At 44.9% G+C, this 15528-nt stretch overlaps 1 protein-coding gene across 1 annotated transcript in view; it reads right to left on the bottom strand.

The window, feature by feature from the left end:
* The window catches only part of TMEM132D (transmembrane protein 132D), an 838093-nt gene that overhangs the window by 698472 nt on the left and 124093 nt on the right, over positions 1-15528 (bottom strand). The window lies entirely within an intron of this gene.

Below are 15528 nucleotides of genomic sequence, written 5' to 3'. Positions count from 1 at the left end.
TGTGCTGAACATGCAGGTTTGTTACATAGGTATACATGTGCCATGGTGGTTTGCTGCATCTATCAACCCCTCATCTAGGTTTTAAGCCCCGGATGCATTAGGAATTTGTCCTAATGCTCTCTATCCCCTTTCCCTGCAATCCCCAACAGGCCCCGATGTGTGATGTTCCCCTCCCTGTGTCCATGTGTTCTCATTGTTCAGCTCCCACTTATGGGTGAGAACATGCGATATTTGGTTTTCTGTTCCTGTGTTAGTTTGCTGAGAATGATGGTTTCCAGCTTCATCCATGTCCCTGCAAAGGCCATAACTGTTTCTTTGTAAGTTCTACACATACTGATTTAATGTTAGGAAAAGAAAAAAACAGGCAGGGTTTTCATTCAGGAGCAGACACTGGATGCGGGAGGAACTGGAGAGATTGGAAATGTGGTGAACACTGGTTCGGTTGCCTCCCATAAAGGACCTCGTTCCCCTGTCATCCTCCTCATCCCTAGAGTCTCTTGGATCCGTAAGCCTTGACTGTTTGTTCAATGCCTCAGTCACCATCACCAGCCCCCATCTTAGACCCCAGGATGGGCGCTAGGGCTGGGCCACCATGATGAATGAGGGCAGGCACGGTTCCTGCACCACTTCAGGAGGCAGGTGCAGCACCACCATGATCGCCCACCTGGCTGCCCCAAAGGGCCACTAACTGCCTAGAACTATACAGAAGTCACCGCCCACAGAGCTTTCAACTAGCAATACTCGGGAGTCAGGAAGGAGGTGGCACAATGAGCCATTCCCATTCTCCCTGGCCTCTGAGGGCCTCTCTGGACACAAGCACGTGAACAAGCCCCTGCTGTGTTTTCTGGCCAAGGTCTGGCAGCTTCCCGGACAACGCTTACCACTCACTTCCCTGTTCCTTGTCACTCTTCTGCTCTTTCGGTTCTCCAGGGTTGGCCACAGCTCCCCTCCCTTCCACAATAAAGTGTAACATGTAAGTATTCCCACACGGTCTGCTTCTTTAGGGAATTGGGGCTAAGATAATTCCCAATAAGCCCTCCAATAAGCCTCTATCCCCTTTTAACTTCCAACTTCTGTTTGAAGCTACAACAGGTTCCTAGGAAGCTGCTTCAACATTCCTACCCCAGAAATGAATCTGCAAGATCTCAGCCAAGTCACCAGACTGTTTAATTTTCCTGACCGGCAGCAACTGGCACACAAATAAGCCCGTGGCAAGAATGGGTCCTAGGAGAGTGAATGTCAGGATGTTATATTCAAATACTGGATTAAAGTGCTCACGACACCTCAGGCCTGGAATCAGCACTGCAATTTTTCTGTCCTGAGAAACTCCAGCCTACAGAGAAAGATGAGACATGAAGAAGAGGACCAGGACAATGAGAGAAGGGAACCCGGGATTCTGATTGCACACTGAAGCCCCTGGATCAATCTGTTCCTGATGCCAAAAGAGCTCTAAATGTTTCAATTATGAGTGTCCATTTTTTTCTACTGTCTAAACCGATTTGAGCTGCCTATTCTGTTATTTGCAAACACAACATCCTAGCTGAGGGCAGGGACAGATATGTGATTGACTAAAGTACTTCAAAACTGATTTCCTACTCCCACTGGGAACGTGAACTGCCAATCTCTGCTTGGTTAAGATAGACAGATGGAATAAAAAAAAAAATCAGCTGAGGCCAGGTGCAGTGGCTCAAGCCTGTAATCCCAGCACTTTGGGAGGCCGAGACGGGCGGATCACAAGGTCAGGAGATCACATCCTGGCTAACACGGTGAAACCCCATCTCTACTAAAAAAATACAAAAAACTAGCCGGGCGTGGTGGCGGGCGCCTGTAGTCCCAGCTACATGGGAGGCTGAGGCAGGAGAATGGCGTAAACCCAGGAGGCGGAGCTTGCAGTGAGCTGGAATCCGGTCACTGCACTCCAGCCTGGGCGACAGAGCGAGACTCCGTCTCAAAAAAAAAAAAAAAAATCAGCTGATACTTCTCCAAAAAGATTTGTTTCTTTAAATCCCAGAACAAGACACTATTACAGCGGCTAGCCCATCCATGTGCAGACCATCATCCCCAGGATGTTTCAAGTCCCTGTTCTGCGTAGGTGTTTTGCTCTGTCTTCTTTTCACGCTTCTGAAGTCTCAGGCAGGTAGACTCATTTGAGGCGCAGCATTACCATTCTGCCTTCATAAGCACAGAGGGGAAACAGACAGTACTAATGGCTGAAGATGCATCATCAAAGCTGCAAACCCTGGGACTTTCTGTCACGTGTAACTTCTCCTGACATGGAACCTGGCCCAATTCACTGGAGCCAGGAAGTCAGTTTCTGGAGCCTTTAAACATATATTGTACAAATCAATGGGTTTATCCTTGTTTGGGGAGATGAATTGAAAGCAACTGTTATCACTATAACGGTTCTGTGCATGGAGGAGCTGAAAAAGCTGTCTAATATATTTTGTACCACCCGTGCAAACTCGCTAGGGTGGGTGGAAAGCAGCTATTGAACTCTGCAGTTGTTGTTCTTCCTACACCTTGCTTGAAATGTACAAAAAGAAACATTCTATGCAGATGGAATCAACAGCCCACTAACTCAGAGCCCCCAAGGCACCTTTTCTAATATTTGCATGTAAAAGGAGAAATACGCCTCCCAGTTCTTAAACCATAGGCTGTAAACTGGCCATCTTTAGTTTTTTGTTGTTGTTGCTTTTCCCTGAGACAGGGTCTCACTCCGCGGTCCAGGCTGGAGTGCAGGGAGGCAATCTCAGCTCATTGCAGACTAGACCTCCTGGGCTCAGCTGATCCTCCCACCTCAGTCTCCTGAATAGCTGGGACTACAGATGCGTGCCATTATGCCTGGCTAATCTTTGTATTTCTTGTTTCCCAGGCTGGTCTCAAACTCCTGAGCTCAAGCTATCCTCCTGCCTCGGCCTTCCATAGTGCTGGGGTTACAGGCATGTTCCACCATGCCTGACCAAGAACTCAACTTTTAAAACTTGAGAAATTTCCAGTGAGGATCTAGATTTCTGGCTTTTTTTTTTTTCTGAAATAGTAAAATATCAGCAGATTTAGGTTTGGCACTTGGAACGCCAATAATTGACTAACATTGAGCTATAAGCCCTACCTGACATTCCACGGGTAACTGGCCCGAGAGGTTATGTGAGTTGATGGCACCTTCTTTTAAAGCATGTTCTGTTAGTATTTTTTGCTACTGTTTCTGGGTTTTAGAGATTTGACTGCCCAGAAAAGTTTTCCCAATGACATTGTAACTACAGACTCAGTCCAGTGGGATTCAATGATGAGTTGCTTTTCAGTCACCATGGACCCCAGGCTGCAGGTCCTGTCACCTGAGCATGTCCAGATGAACCAAATGTGCCCAATTCATGACCTCAGAGCTGGCATGAATGAAAAAGTCAACCACAGGTGGAACGTAAGTGCTCAGATAAAGGAACAGGAACCAAATTAACAATCGAGGGGTGCCCTGTTTTGCTGCAGTAGGAACTTTAGAACCAAGGACTTGCACAGCCTCCTGGTATGATTTAATCAGATCACGGCTCATTGCATTTTCTTACCTTCCTCATGGTTACCCTCTGCCTAGAAAACCTGCCCCCCTGCCCCAGCTTTGAGTATTGCCTCATATCTCCTTGCCAGTTAACCTTTCAATAAAGCCTTTTCTTTTCTCAAAAGCATGCACCATACTAATGACGTCGTCAGGTAGCCCATCACTTGGTAACAACATTCCTGCTTTTAGAAACACAAAGCTGTGATAATGTCATCATATTAATTTTTCTTTCTCTTGCCTCATAAGAAGTGTGTGACATATATAATTCCAATTTGCGTCGATACCCCTTCAGAGTAGGAAAGGAAGAAGGAAAAAGTGAAACTGTAGGACGTCTTCCTGGACTTCCACCCAAAACTCAAACGACGATATTATAGTACGATTAAGAAAGGTTGAAAGCAAAATTACTTCAGCACGACAGGAAAATAATTTTAAAAGAGCTTCAAAAATTACAGGCTTTTCTTTCTGGTAATCCTTTCACTGAACACAAAATGATTATAAAGATTTTAGGAACAACCAGTTTCTGAGAAATCAATATCACATTCCTCGTGAAAAAAATGCTATGATGTGTGTGTGTGCATGAGCGTATGTGTATTTGTACGTGTGTTTCTGTGTGTGTGTTTATGTGATAATATAGAAAACTCTATTCATTGCCTCCTAATAACCAACCCTGCCTGGGCACAGTGGCTTATACCTGTATTCCCAGCACTTTAGGAGGTCAGGGTAGGAGGATTTCTTCAGTCCAGGAGTTCAAGACCAGCCTGGGAAACAAAGTGAGTTCCTATCTCTACAAAAAAATTTTAAAATTGGCTGGTGTGGTGATACACGCCTATAGTTCCAGCTACTCAAGAGGTTGAGGTAGGAGGATCGCTTGAGCCTGGGAGGTTGAGGCTGCAGTGAGCTGTGGTCACACCATCACACTCCAGCCTGGGGGCCAGAGTGAGACCCTGCCTCAAAAAGAAAAAGAAAATACCCCATTTATGTCCTGAAGAAAAATACCCTATTTGTTCAACCAGTGAGGAAATACAGTCTTTGTCAGGCACCAGCTAGCCCTCCAGGAGCCCTAGAGTCAAATCATTGCTCTAATTTAATCATGAGGATTGCATCCCTCTTGGTCTGTGATTATCTAAAGGTGGGCACTTGACTTAGTTCTGGCTGTAGGAAAATATTTATGCTTCAGTGGAAAAGTGCGGATTTTCTAGACTCTAGAGGGCATCCTTCAGTTATCTGATTCTGTGGAGGTGATTCTACAACTCTGAAAGTTGTAGGTAATTTATAGCAATGCAAATAATTTGTCTACAAAAATTCAAATTCTGGGCCAGGTGTGGTGGCTCACACCTGTAATCCCAGTACTTTGAGAGGGCAAGGGAGGTGGATCACCTGAGGTCGAGAGTTCAAGACCAGCCTGACCAACATGGGGAAACCCCATCTCTACCAAAATCACAAAGTTAGCCAGGCATGGTGACACATGCCTGTAATCCTAGCTACTCAGGAGGCTGAGGCAGGAGAATCACTAGAACCTGGAAGGCGGAGGTTGCGGTGAACCAAGATTGCATCATTGCACTCCGGCCTGGGCAACAAGAGCAAAACTCCATCTCAAAAAAAAAAAAAAAAAAAAAAAACAGAAAAAGAAATTCAAATTCTGTTCTGCTTACAAGAGGTTAAGACAAATTCCCTCTTCCCATCTTCTTTTGTGGATATCCTTGTGTACTTCCTTTTTACATGTGTTTCCATATCACTCATCTACACTTGTACCTGTTCTTTGGATTCTCTTTTGTCCTGGTTATAACATCTTCTTGGTGTCCTCATGAGTTAAATAAATTTTACACCATGTTCATTTTGATATCCACAGGAGAATCATGATTTTGCCCTTCTTTGAAGATCATCTTTTAACATGGCCAATGAGCTGTGCAGCAGCATGTGCTGGGAAGGGCTCTGCAGTAGGCTGTTCTGCTCACCAGTGTCTGCTTTCTGTTCCTCCTGGGAACATGGTAGAATTGCACTTCCTGATTTCCTTGTGGATGGGTGGAGCCCTTGGACTTGTTCTGGCCAATGAGGAGGACAAGAAGTACCCTGTCCTCTGGTCAGGGTATGATTCTGGGTGGAAGGTTAAACATTCCTGCACAATGCTGACTTCTTCTATTCCTTCCTACACATTGTCCAGGAAGGTTGAAATGGGGGCGCTGCTTCCTGGACCCCTACTGACTGCCAGGAACAGAAGCTCCCTGCTGACCCATGATGGACATGAAGCATGAGACAAAATTAAGCCTTACTTGTTTTTAGCTACTGCTACTTAGAGGTTATTAGCCCTGACTTATACTGACTAGAATCCATTCCTTCCCCACAATAAAATGGTGAAGGCTTTTCAGAAGAATTCTGTGTGCCTGTAACTTTTCATTTCTGTGTTCTTTGAAATTTTGAACTGTATTAAAATACACATACTATAAAATTTACTATCTTCCTCATTTCTTGGTGTATAGTCTAACAGTGTTAAGTACTGAAGGAAATCAGAATCTATCACCCAAAATATGCCTCTTTGACACAAATATTTTTGAGCTGAAAGCACTTAAGAAGCAGAAGTTATAAAAAGGTCTATCTGAGCTGCCCTTTCTTACCTATAGCAAGCCACAAAAATTCCTAAGAGAAAGCAGTCTTCCCTGTATCAACACAGGGAGATAAACTTGTCTCCAGTGGCTGGGAATTGGGGCTGCAAGGGTCTGTATAAATAAACTTACTGAATAACCCTAATCCTTTATGAGGTCTTATACCCCCTCTATGCACCTCCTAGTGACTGAATTAAGTCAACATCCCTAGCCCAGACCCCTCTGTGTTGCCGTTGTGAGGTAGGAGGCAGGCAGGACTCCAGACTAAAGACTGGATAAACCTGAAAGAGGTGCAGGAAGCCCCGATCCATAAAAGACACCCACCAGCACCATGACAGTTTACTATTGCCATGGCAACACCCGGAAGTTACCACCCATTTTCCAGCTAATACCAAATAGCTCACCCCCTAATTAGTATATCATTAAAAGTGAGTATAAATATGACTGCAGAGGCGCCTCTGGGCTGCTGCTCTCCATACACTGACCATGGGGTAGCCCTGCTCTGCAGAAGCAGTCACAGAGCTCTTACCCTGCTGCCACCTCAATGAGGCTGTTTAATTCTACCACCATGAATTCCTTTCCAGGAGAAGCCAAGAACCTGCCCTGTATCAATTGCTCCACAAAATGTATTGCTCTTTTTCTGAAAAGTATAAAAGCTTTCTGCTTTGGCTATTTCTTTGGGCCTTCACTCTCTTGTGAGGGTCCCCATGTACTTGTACATGTATAATTAATAAAACATGTATGCTTTTCTCCAGTTAATCTGTCTTGTGTCAATTTGGTTCCTAGACTCAGCTGAAGATCCCAGTTAAGAAGTAAGATGGATAGAGGTGATCCACAGCTTTCCCTACAGTATATTCATATTGCTTTGCAACCATCACCACCACCCACCCCCCAGAACTCTTTTCATCTTCAGAAACGGAAACTCTGTCCTCAGAAAACAACAAATCCTATTCCCCATGTCCCCCCAGCCCCTGGCAACCATCACTCTACTTCTAATCTCCATGCATTTGATCTCTCCAGGGGCCTCAAATGGCTGAGATCATACAGCATTTGTCTTGTTATGAACGGCTTTTCTCACTTAGCACAATGCCCTCCATGATCATCCACACTGTAGCATGTGTCAGAGTTTTTAAGGCTGAATAATATTCCACTATGTGGATATGCCACACTTTATCCATTCATCCATCAATGGATACTTGAGTTGCTCCCATCTCTTGGCTATTGTGAGTGTATTAGTCTGTTTTCACACTGCCGATAAAGACATAAAGGATTACCCAGCCTGGGTAATTCACAAGAAAAAAGAGGTTTAACGGACTCACAGTTCCAGGTGGCTGGGGAGGTCTCACGGTCATGGCAGAAGGCAAGGAGGAGCAAAGGCACATCTCACATGGCAGCAGACTGCCAGGAACAGAAGTCTGTGCAGAAAAACTTCCCTTTATAAAACCATCAGATCTTGTGAGACTTATTCACTATCATGAGAACAGCATGGGAAAGACGTGCTCCCATGATTCAGTTACCTCCTACCGGGTCCCTCCCCTGACACATCAGAATTGTGAGAGCTATAGTTTAGGAAGAGATTTGGGTGGAAACACAGCCAAACCCTATCAGTGAGTAATACTGCTACAAAATAAAGGTGCACAAATTTCTCTTTGAGATTCTGTTTTCAATTCTTTTGTATATATAGCTAGACGTAGAATTGCTAGATCATATATTGATTCTACTTTTAATTTTTTAAGGTAACGCCATACTGTTTCCATAGCAGCTTTACCATTTTACATTCTCAACAATATTATGCAAGGTTTCTGCTGTCATCACATCCTCTCTTTTCTTGACAGTGGCCATCATAATGGGTGTAAGGTGGCAGTTATCTCATTGTGGTGAGGATAAGGTGGTTTTTAATTTTTTAAGGATGGTTTCTTAAAAAAATGTAAGGAACCGTCCTTAAAAAATTAAAAGTAGAATTAATATATGCTTTAGGAATTCTACTTCTAGGTCTATATACAAAAGAATTGGAAACAGAATCACCTCTTCCTCTTTCTTCTGCTTGGAATGAGGCTTAGTTATACATCATTACTTCCAGACCTCACAATGACAGGATAAGAAGGAAATCAACATGAAAGATGGTGGAGCCGAAACAGGGACAGCGCTGGGGAGCCTGATGGCCCTGTCAGCAGTTCCGCCGACGCTGGCAACAGCCTCCCTCCAGACTTCTTGTTAAGTTATAAAAATGCACTGCTGTTTACTCAAGCCACATATACATTGGGCTTTCTGCTATTTTTAGCCAAAAGCATTCTTACGTACATCAGGTGATATAGATATATTGTGGGTTTTCAACAAACTTCTAGGATACGGTGAGATTGCACTTGATGGTGGCAGTTCAGTTCTAAAGGTACCAGCTAAGGAAAAAAATCACATTTGTTTCCAATTATCCTTGAAACGCTCCTCGAGCCCACATCAAGTACAGTAGGACTGGTGCGTGTAAATCAGCACCTGTAGGACTGTTCAGCTATGGCCATGGTGGAGAAAATGCTTACAGACTCACAGTTTGAAGAGAAGATTTCAGCATTTCATAAGAGCTTCACTGCAGAGAGGGAAGGGAGGTACTCATTAGCCTGAAGTTGGTGCCCCCTCCCCTAGGTTCCTGTATTAGTCTTCTCAAACTGCTAAAAAGACATACCTGAGAAGACTGGGTAATTTATAAAGAAAAAGAGGTTTAATGGACTCACAGTTCCACATGGCTGGGGAGGCCTCACGATCATGGCAGAAGGCAAAAGTCATGTCTTACATAGCAGCAGGCAAGCGAGAATGACAGCCAAGCAAAAGGTAAAACCCCTTATAAAACCATTAGATCTTCTGAGACTTACTCACTTCCACGAGATCACAAGAACAGTATGGGAAAAACTGCCCCCATGACTCTATTATTTCCACCTGCTCCCTCCCATGACCCAGAGGAATTATGGGAGCTACAATTCAAGGTAAGACTTGGGTGGGGACACAGCCAAACCGTGTCAGTCCCTAATGTATCAGAAGGTCAGGCTTTCTTCCATACCTGTGTGCATAATACTGCCCTCCAAAGCAGCCTTGTTGAAGGGAGGGATAAAAGCTCCCTGACTCTCAGGAAAAGAGAGTCTTGGGGAAGAATTATCTTGTAAGTTAACCAGTCCTGGGAAGGCTATTAAAAACAAGCGCTGGCCAGAAGCATTTGAAAGAGGTCTTAACAGGTAAGGATTTTTGAATCTATTAAGGGGTGTTTATCCAGGGGGTAAAATATTCAAAGTTGTGAAGGACTCACATAATTGTCCAGGGAAGCAGAAAACTAAGGATCGGCTTATGAGTTAGGATTGTACACACTTAGACTGGGATTTTTTACCCCTGGGACAATGTCTTGCTGTATTGCTGAGGCTAGGATGCAGTGGTGTGATCAAAGCTGGGACTACAAGCTTGTGCCACCGCACCTGACGAATGTTCTTTTTTAGAAAATGTTTGCGGAGATGGGGTCTTGATTTGTCGCTGAAGCTGGTCTCGAACTCCTGGGCTCAAGCATTCCTCCCCCCAAAATGCTAGAATTACAGGTGTGAGCCACTGCACAGGGTCCATGGGATTCTTCTTTTTTTTTTTTTTTCAAGATCGAGTCTCGTTCTGTCACCCAGGCTGGAGTGCAGTGGTGCAATCTCGGCTCTCTGCAACCTCTGACTCCTGGGTTCAAGCAATTCACCTGCCTCAGCCTCCTGAGTAGCTGAGATTACAGGCACATGCCACCACAACTGGCTAATTTTTGTATTTTTAGTAGAGACAGGGTTTCACCATGTTGGCCAGGCTGGTCAGTCTCAGACTCCTGACCTCATGATCTGCCTGCCTCGGCCTCCCAAAATGCTGGGATTACAGGCTTGAGCCACCATGTCCCCCCAGGATTCCTTTGAGACAGTGGAGAAGGTGCTTTTTTTCCAGGCCACATTTATGCACCACAATGGAGACAGAAATTCATCTAATATGGCACTGGAACATATCACTGAGAATCAGGGAAATACAGATGCCACTTGACTTACAATAAGGCTACCTTCTGTTAAACCCATGAGAGGGGAAAATATCAGAAGTCAGAAATGCACTTGATACACCTAACCTACAGAACATCACAGCTCAGCCTAGCTTGCCTTACGCATGCTCAGAACACTTACTTTTTTGTTTTTTGAGACGGAGTCTTGCTCTGTCACCCAGGCTGGAGTGCAGTGGCCAGATCTCAGGTCACTGCAAGCTCAGCCTCCCGGGTTCACGCCATTCTCCTGCCTCAGCCTCCTGAGTAGCTGGGACTACAGGCGCCCGCCACCTCACCCGGCTAGTTGTTTTTTTTTTTGTATTTTTTAGTAGAGACGGGGTTTCACTGTGTTAGCCAGGATGGTCTTGATCTCCTGACCTCGTGATCCGCCCGTCTCGGCCTCCCAAAGTGCTGGGATTACAGGCTTGAGCCACCACACCCGGCCCATAACACTTACATTGTCCTACAGGCGGGCAAATCACCCACCATAAAGCCTATTTTATAATAAAGTCTTGAATATCTCATGAAATGTATTGGATACTGTACTGAAAGTGAAAAACAGAACGGTTTTATGGCTGCTCGAAGTATGGTCTCTACTAAATGTGTACTGCTTTTGCACCACTGTACAGTAGAAAAACTGTAAGTCAAACATCATAAGCCGAGGATTGTCTGTAGTTGTCCTGTGTTTAGTTAAATACTGGCATCTCACTGAGATGGGAGAGGCACAGGTGACGGGAGGTCCCTGAGGATATGACCCCTTCTTGCCTTCCATCTTGCGCTCCTTTCAGGGTTTCATGAGCAGAACGGAGGGTGCAACCCGCACTGGGGCTCTAGCTGTGTTCTCTCTCCCCAAAGAGCTCAGGTCTAAAGAATGTGCGTACACAAGCACGCTCACCATACTAATGACAACAGCACCCCCCAGGCGGATGATGTACTTCTTGTCCTTCCTGAGAGGCAGCACAGGACAGTGGTTCCATTCCTGGCTCTACCGCATACCAACTGTGCAGTTTTGAGGGGGTTAACCACTCTGTGCCTCAGTTTCCTCATCTGTAAAATGTGGATAATAACAGTCCCTGCCTCAATGGGCTTCTGTGATGATTCCAGGAGATCACATACATAAGCTGCTTAACCTGCGCTGGGTGCTTAGTAATTGCCAGGTAAGCATCTGCTACTATCATTAGCATGACAAAATACAGCAATGGGCCTTAATTGCTACTTGAATGGATGGAGCTATTCATCTTGCCACTCCTGATTGCCTATTTGCAAACTGGGGCCATGTGTGTGCTTTGGAGTAATTTTGAGAGTTCATGTTTGCTAAAGGCACCTTGTTCCTTAACACCAAGAATATAGACTCTCAAGAGCAAGAAGAGTGTCAAAATGGTCCTGCAATCCCAGGTATCCAATGCACTCGGCACTCGACAGCCATTTTTATTGGGTAATCCCAGCTAGCAATGGGACGTTTACTACTTCTGCCTTGAATACAGTTCTCTGATGATGAGAATTCAGGTAAACCTGTCAATCATATTCACACACATATACATGCATGAAAGTTTAACAGAACCTCTAGGACTTTACAAATATTAGCTCATCCATTTGCATAAGAACTCTACGAAGTCAGCACTATTATGCTTATTACACAGACAAAGAAACTGAGTCACATAAAGCTTAAATAACCTAACTTATATAAACAGAGCACAGCAGTGACATCTCCCAAGAAAGCAGAGTGCTGCGTTTCCACCAGTGGCAACCGTAGGGGAGCACTTGTCCGGAGGTATGCCTTTCAGCATTCACAAGTGGGAACACACAGCGGCAGAAGCCTCTTTTAAAATTTAATGTATTGTAAAACTACCTCTGTGTGATACACTACTGGCCTGTCTCATTTTTTAACAGGTACACACCACTCCAAAGCATAGCTGCAACAGAATTTTTTGAATACTTTCACACACCTATAATGTAAATTTATTAAGATATGCATCAAAAATTCAATAGGTATAATTTCAGGGCTTTACGGTAAGAAAGTACAACTTCTGTAAGAAGACAAACTGTAACTTTTTAATTGAATGATGTGGACTTCATATATAGTAAGAAATTTAAGTCATTTAAACTGGAAGAAGAGTCCAGTATCATATAGGAGGGACAAGTTGCGTATTTTAAAGAAAGTAAATGTGTATTTCCATTTTAACTATGGAAATCCAGTCCACGACTCCTGGAAAGGGCTTCCTATCAACATAACATTTGCATTCCATTTCCCATGAGTCATAAATCCCGCGGCATGGTCTGCAAAGGTCCCCTGAAAACACGGCTCTCCCGCAGCCTACATGTCAGCAAACCCATGAGTTACTGTCTGTTCCTACTCTTTCATTTCCCCCGATAACAGCATCTAGATGTTTCTAAAAGCAGAAGAGAAAGTCAAAGGACATATCAGAGCCTCAAAAGAGAGCCTCTAAGCCAGAGGAGGCCCAGGACTGTGTAACTGCTTTGCTTCCATTTTCAAAGCGCATTGAGCCCAGGTCCTGGGGACCCGTGAGGGCGGAAGCTGCTGTGCATTTAGGCAACTCCTGGCTCGGACTTCCTCCTGTATCATTTATCTTGTTTAGCATCTTTGAGGAATGGAGAAGACACAGATGCTGACAGAGTGTGCAAGATTCATTGCTTTACCACTGAGAAATGGAAGCAAGAGCAAACAGGACTCTTTTCATCCCTGCGGAACAGAAAATCATGAGGGGAAGAGTCAGGGGTTTGTTAGAACAAACAAGGGGGAAACACAGGCTGCTTTTCTGGGCAGCAGCCACTCCTGGGTATGCAAGGATCTGGGATACAAATGCCCTTTAGGCATTCCATTCCTAGGGGATTCATTCTGATGAAATAATTGGCTAAATTAAAAAAAGACATAGTCATTCACTTAATTAACGCATTCGACATCATGAGCCTCCTGTATGCTATGCAAACTTCAGGTGCGAGGGCGGTGGCAGTGAGCAAGGCAGAAGCGTTGCAGTGGAGTGAGGTAGAACACAAACAGGTAGACAGCCAACAACTTAATTGTGGAGGCTGCCACGTGTTATGAAGACAATAGCATGAGATGGCAGATGAGCAGCAGGTAAGGGTGGTGGTGGTGATTTCAGTGGAATCAGCAGCGTCTTCACTCACTGGAGACACTGGAGGTGAGGGCTGGTACTGAGAAAGGGTGGTTGGTTGAGTGAGGATATGGAAGCAGCAGGATGTTCCAGGCAAAGGAACAATTAGTGCAAAAGCCCAGAGGGAGAGACAAGCTTGACTTCTCCCTAGAACAGAGAGAGGCTTGCGTGTCTGGAGGGTATGTACGGAGGGTATTTTTTTCCACCGCTAAAGATGCTCAGAGCAGGATTAACTAGGCCAAGGCAGCATAGGAGCACCCTAAGTGTCTATGAATGGTTAAACAATAAGAGCACATCACTGGATAGAATACTTCATCTTCACCAGGACATTCTTGGTCAGAAGTAATGCAAATCAACTTGGGCTGGTATACAGAACATGGTGCCTCACTGAGAGGTATTTATTTGAATCCCAGCTCTGCCACTTACTTGCCACAAAGACTTGGGCAAATATCTTAATGCCTCCATTTTCTCATCCATTAAATGGGAATGCTAAGACATACACCTCTGGTTATTAAATGAGACGATGCATATAAACCTGGAGCATGGTGCCCAGAACACAGGACACATTGAACACATGTCTGCTACTATATCCTAAGATGAGGTTGAGGAAACCATGGTGAACCAAAAAGCAGGAGGCTATTAAAATAGTCACACACGGAAACGTAAACTTCTGTCTGTTTTCAGTTCTGTGGATGAGAATTGCAGGACATGGGGAGTGTTGCCTGATCAGGGGTGTGTCCCAGGCCCCCCCCCCCCAAAAGAAGGGGTAGTTTATTCTCGGCCATGTGGGAATACATTGTACACGGCCATTGGGATACCTTTTCTGTCTTTCACCTCTGCCTCTCTGAGGGCTTGGATTCATTCTTCTTTCTCTTTATGTCCTCATCTCCCTCTACTTCCTGGGCCCACCCTGCAGATCTCAAGGTGACCTGCCCCAGGTCCGACCTCACGAAGAGTGACCGAACCTGTCTTGGTTTCAACTCTGTGTTTGCCAGGAAGGAATTTTCATGGCTGCTGCCTCGATCGGGTGTAACCTGAAGAAGGTAAGGTCCATCTTCACCAAGCAGGTGGGGGGCCCACTGCATCACGTCGATGGTGGGATGGGGCAGTAAATACCGGAGATCAGTAGTAACAGTGAGGGAGCAAACTTTAACCTGGGCAGAGACTCCAAATAGATGACTGCTGCAGTTACACAGTAATTGCAATAAGAGCAGAAACTAAGACCAAGGCTCTGACAGAACGTGACGTGAACAAAAGCGGGAAGCTCCTATACACAATGGTCACAGCTATGAGGCAGAATGTACAGGCGTGGACCAAGACTGCAAAGAAGAGGCAAAAATGAAGACACCATACAGCACCCAAACTGTCCCTGGCTTAGCCTCTCCAGTCAGTCTGTTGGGATTCTAACCAGTCCACCGCTTTCGGCAGCCTGACCTTGGACACGCTGAGTAATGGATATGTGCCTCAGTTCCCCCGCTGCAAATGGAGATGGTGACAGCACCAACCTCACAGAAGTGCGAGGATTCAGTAAGTGTGGACGAATCAGGGGCAGAGAACCATGTCAGGCCTTCAGAAAGCGCTAGGGAAATGTTAACCATTATTGTTAGAGACATTTATTTGGAGTATAGCTTCCTTTCTTCAGGTTTTTCTTAAAACACAAAACAAAACAATCTCAATAAATGCCTAGCCTTAATCCACATAAAAGGGTAATAATCTAAAAAGGAAAAGATGTATTCTTTAGCTGTTTAATCATTAAAAGTGTTGCTATTGATTCTGATTTTTATCGTGTATTTATTCAAAGTATTCCTTCTCTTTCCTATCCATGCCACTTCTGATTTTCTGCAAGTGAGGCTTTGGATGTTCATAAGAACACCAAGAAATATCAAACATTTGGGCAGAATGCCACCCCAGCTGCAGATGACAAGCAGCGATCTTGCCCAGTGTCCTGCCAGAGTGAGTTTCCTGCTCCACCAGAACCAGGCATGGGAGAGCCACCAGCACTGTGCAGAGGCCCCTCTCAAGCTGCCGGAGAAAAGTACAAATCGCCCCTGTTCGTTGGTGAGTGTCACTGCAGTTTTCCAGGCTGTCACATTTCTGCATTCGTTAGCATTTCTGTCACAGAAAGTGAGGCCAATTAACAAAGGGATGGAACCAGTGTCTGTAGAAGGGATGCCAGAAGATAAATAAAAACAAAAAAATGCAGGAGAAAATCAA

Source organism: Colobus angolensis, unplaced genomic scaffold, assembly GCF_000951035.1.
Source record: "Colobus angolensis palliatus isolate OR3802 unplaced genomic scaffold, Cang.pa_1.0 Scaffold115, whole genome shotgun sequence".
Lineage (NCBI taxonomy): Eukaryota > Metazoa > Chordata > Mammalia > Primates > Cercopithecidae > Colobus > Colobus angolensis.
This window is presented reverse-complemented; position numbering and strand designations above follow the sequence as displayed.